Source organism: Aphis gossypii, unplaced genomic scaffold (assembly GCF_020184175.1).
Source record: "Aphis gossypii isolate Hap1 unplaced genomic scaffold, ASM2018417v2 Contig00778, whole genome shotgun sequence".
Classification (NCBI taxonomy): Eukaryota; Metazoa; Arthropoda; class Insecta; order Hemiptera; family Aphididae; genus Aphis; species Aphis gossypii.
The window spans coordinates 49235-54754 of NW_026083278.1; the positions used below are offsets into that span (position 1 = coordinate 49235).

The window sequence follows — 5520 nt, forward strand, 5'->3', positions numbered from 1 at the left end:
ATTTTTACGAAAATACTTTGTTACATTGAATTTCATTATATTATTTAATGTATATTATTATATGATAAATATAGCAAAGTTTTAGAATAGTTTTAGTCTAGATTCAAAGATTCTAATTGTTTGTGCAGTGAATTTAAACAATTGCGTATACTTAATTCAGATTTAAATAATGCATATTGTGATTTTTCATAGTTAAGTTTAAGTGTTTTTTTTCATCTTTTAATTTTTTAATTATTTGGTTTATTATTCTTATTTTTGCTTTGTATATCTTTTCTTCTTCGTCTGCATCGGTAAAATTTGTTTCACGCCGTTCATACATTTCTTCAATTTGTAGTTTGATGAACGTAGATGATTCCATTTTATTATTTTTATTTTTGAAACTGTAAATGGTAATATTTTATTCAATAATTAATATACAGTAGAAGCCTATTATTAGAAACACGGATTATTGATACAATCACGTTATTGAAACAAAATATACCGGGGCGGATCACCCGTATATTAGAACATTTAAAATAAATCGAATTATTGAAACAGTACATCGGTTATTTGAATCAATTAGACGAATGTTAGTAAACCTGTTGTTTCCGCTGCGTGTGGCTAAAACATGCGGAAAACACGTATCTCTGGTGATCGGATTTGGTTAATACGAACGCTTGTCGAACGATAATAATGGTAAACGATACGATATTATTTCTTCCTTTATATGTTATATTCAACTCGTATTATGTGATAAATTTTTACAACACAGTTAAAATATTAATAAAGAATGTTGAACGTAAACATAGATACAAGTACCTACATAGTATTTTTTCAAACTTATGTGATAAAATGTATTAACACGTTTAACATTAATTGTATCTTTCACATTAAAGATTTCAATGTTAATAATAGGTATAATCATATGAATTCATGGTTTTCATAAATATAATAAGTTTTAATAGTTGTCATTTCATTCTTTTTTTACGAAATATAATACATTATTTGAAATTTATACAACATTTTGTAGGTAGTAATTAAAATATAATATCTTGTAAGAATTATATTAACAATGTTCGTATATATAAGCGTATAATTATAATAATAATAATAACCTTAAAAGTGTTTAAATATAATAGGGTTAGATAAATATCCCCCAGGGACCCAGTTACTACTAATACCATTTGTCCATTGGGTAAGTTTGGTGAAAGAATAATTTTTGAACATCACTTACGTAGTTACGTATTTGGCAAAACAAAATAGTTGTAAGTTAATTAATAAAGTCATATTGAATTTGAGATTAATTTATTGTATAACATAAGAATTATTTTTAATAGTTATTATATTATTTATTTTACTATGCAATTTTGTTAGAATGACCATTTAGATAGTTCTGATAATTCCACTGCACCTTCTGAATTTTCATCTGTATCTGATTTTGTCCATCAAGAATGTAGTGATAAATTGATGAAGGAACACGTAAGTTTATATTTAATTTAAAACAGATATAAAAACAAGTATTAACATTAAAAAATTGGGATGTATACCTAAGTAGCTTAAGTAGGTAGCTAAAAAGTTAGTTACTTTAGATATTAATTAATAATAAACTTATGACTTAGGTAGTTAGTTTAATTTACCCATGTTAAATATCTTTCTAACATGTCTTATTATTTATTTTTATACAGACATAATATTTTAAAACATGATAATGACACGATAATTACAAAAATATATAATTCATGTATTATTTATTCTATTAATTTTAATAGAATAAAGTTATAAAATAATAAAGTTTTAAATTTATTAATATTGATAATTATAGATTGATATTGGAGATCTTTTAACAAATTCTGGCAAAAGAAATATAATATTAGCATATTATAAAAAGCACAAAAAATTAACAGATGAGTTTAGGAAAATATTGGTAGATATAGTTATTGAGTATTTAATACAAGTATACAACATAAAATAAAGGCATCACCCAAATCACTAGAACACGTTGCTAATATTATAATTAAATTTTTTAAATCAGAAATTAAGGTTTGTGAATAATATTTATATGTTCAAATTATTGTTATAGTATTTATACAATTTTCATAATTTTTGTATTATAGGAAACATATTATTTGAACGACAATAAACAAAAACCAAAATGGGTAGTGTATCAGAAGTACCACAATACAATAAGAAAATTACGAAAGTATGACCTTTGACCCAGAACATTTTAAATACAAAAGTTGTTTCTTTTAATACTTCTAATAATTTACAACATATGTCATTGCCTCTTGAAGTTGAAGGTTAAAAATACAATTTTATTCTTTTGTTCAACTATTTAAATTTTAATTTATTACCCTATAGACCAGAAGTTGTTACAAATTAAAATATGGCTCCAATACAATGTTGAATCTTTAAAAGAAGTTTTTATAAAATGGCAAGATACAGTCCTTATTTGTAGACGATTCCTTATAAATACTGATACACAAATTAACAAAATACTAGAAGACTGGCCTTTATATAAACAGTTATTTGGACATACCATAGTTTAAGATTAATATATTTCAAAAATATTCATTTATTAGTTTTTTTGGTCAAAATGTTATTGTCATTATATTTTTATTTATATAAATATTGATTTTGAGTATATATATATCCTGGAGCTGGTGATTTATATTTCGAAAAATGGTCACACTTGGCTCCGAGAATTATAACCTTAATGAAAACTAATGTAAAGGATGGAAACAGTAAAGAGTTGTTAAAGCAGATAACTCAAAATCCTGATATAGAATTAGGTATAATTGAATAAAACTAGATAATTTATTCTTAATGTTAAATTGTTTGTCATTGTTATATGATACAGATTCTAGAAATGTTTAAGTATTTGCACTTTTGAGTTCTATGATTATTCCAACATCTAAGTCCGTTGAAATTGATAAATTGAGCAAAATTAAATGTATCATTAAGACATCTATTGCGGATGCGAGGAAATCATTTATGCACCCTGTTCCCACAACTAATGACCTGTATATACAAATTAAGAGTTAAATTGATAATTACTTTTCTATGAAAACAACTTAACAACCATTAATATGCATAGTAGGGGATGACTATGTAACTGCCAAACAATTTTTTGTTTACTATTTTAATACTTACTATAAATTGCCCAATATTGTAAAAGCTGTCGATGTTTGTTTCAAAATAATTTATGTATTGTTGGAAGTTTTGAATAGGAAAAAAACCAGATGTAGCAATTTGAGGAGGGTTAGCATATTTTTCTTGAAGTTCATTTATTAACATAAGTGTTTTTATTTTAGCTTCATTAATGCCTTTTGTTGGTAACTTTTTCACGATTTCAGCTATGCTTTTAAAAAATAAATCAACATCATCTTCTTCGTTTTTGTTTAGGAGTTGTTCATTTTGTCGTTGAATATTCTGAATAATAGCATTTCGATCTCGCATTTTTTTAGCTAATATCGCGGCCAGCTTATCAGTTTTTGATCCAACACGATTACCCGCAAATGAGCACCCTGGTAAGTTTACATCATTATCGTCTTGGTCTTTATTGAAATCGTCAACATCAATCTCATCGTCAGTACCAACACTTACATTTTCATCTTGTGGCGTATCAATGTTAGATGTAGAACTAAAAATATTGATTAACTATTATTGTTGCATATTTAAGTAAAACATGTTTTTTAAAATAATTATTTACCTTCGCTCATTATCTACGGAGCTTAAAAATGATACTCGATCTGCCAAAATCCATTTTTTTTTTAGATGATGAAGCAGATCCTGTTCCTAACTTTCTTTTATTTCTATTAAAAGTATCTTTAATGTTTTTCCATCGCTTCTTGCAATCATCGATTGAAATAAATAATTTACTATTGTATGTATAGGCATATAGAACCTAATACTAATTATACTAATTTGATAGTTTTTACACCACAATGTGGTTAATTACCTACCTTCCTTATATATACCAAAAAAAAAAAACATATAAATAATTTATTAAAAAAAATATATTTAAAATGTATAGACCATTGAAATTTTCGATTTTTCTAAGTATTTTTTTTTTAAATGTCATACAAGATTTTCTACAAGTTTGGCTTACAATAATTATAAAAGAATTTAAATTTTGGTGTATTCAGACCATTTAAACATATATCATCTTTTTCACCAACCACTGGAAATTATAATATCCTAGGCTGACTCTTTTTTTGTTTTTGTGTCTGTGTAGAGGATAATTTGATGAAATAATCGTGGTTTAAAATATAATTTTATCAATGGTAATGCATTGAAATTGTATTAAAATTATTTATAGATTGAAAATATTATAGATATTTATGAAAATATCTCAATAGGTATGCTTGTACACAGAAATAGAAATCGTGTAGTGTTCACGGTTTATTCATAGTGTATTTCCCAACTATTCATATTTCTTAAATAATTGTTTGTATTATACTATTATTTGACATAGCCACATAGCCATATCAGGTATGTACCATGGAAAAGAATACTATTTAATATGTACCACATTATTAACAATAATTTATGACAAAATAATGTAAAATCAAATATTGCTAATTTTATTGAAAATAACTTGAAACGAATTTATCACTAGTTTTAATTAATTTATCAAGTCACAGCAAGTCAGAAATTATTGTATTTACTTGTTTAAGTACAAAAATACGAGTAATTACCAATTACGCATATTTAGTTAAGTGTACTGTTGACCGTTGATCAGAGAACACGCTCCGTTATCTGTTTAATTAAATAACTTATACTACACGTTTTGTGCATAAAGTTCTATATATTTTTAATAACTTACTTATCTAAATTTCTGAAAAATGTCGAAATTAACCAAATCTCCTATACAAGTCCAAAACTCTAAGACGGAACCTACATTATCTGATATAATGAAATCTCTCAAAACTCAAGATAGCAAACTTACTTCAATTGCAACAAAAATATCAATTCAAGAAAATAAATCTGATTCAATTATAAACAAACTTGAAAACCTTATGTATGACATTGCTAATTTGAGGGAGGAAAATAAAACTCTCAAATCCGAGCTTGATACGTTACGTAAACGTATGGATTCACTCGATGCATCTACTAAAGTAACAACTGTCGATCCAGACTTTAAACTAATTCATGAAGTTCAAGAGCGTATGGAAAAGTCAAAGAATATTATAATTTTTGGTGTTAACGAAGATAGTGATATGGACATGGACTCACCTTATACGGTTAAGAGAATTTTTAACGCACTATCCGTATCTACTCCTATAATTCATGCCACTCGTATGGGGAAAAAAATGAAAAACCACGTCCTATACTAGTTAACCTAGCGAGTAAATTAGAAGTATTATCCATTCTTAAAGCGAAACGTAAATTACGCACGATTGATACACTAAAACATATTTTCATCGGGACCGATCAAACAATTCAACAACGTAATCAATACAAGGACATTAAGCGGCAAATTGATGAAAAGAAACAAGGAGGGGATAACAGTTGGTTCATTAAGTTTATTGATGGTGTTCC

At 26.0% G+C, this 5520-nt stretch overlaps 1 pseudogene; it reads left to right on the forward strand.

The window, feature by feature from the left end:
• Positions 1–2251: 2251 nt before the first annotated feature.
• Positions 2252–3606, forward strand: LOC126555284 (uncharacterized; annotated as a pseudogene).
• Positions 3607–5520: the final 1914 nt, after the last annotated feature.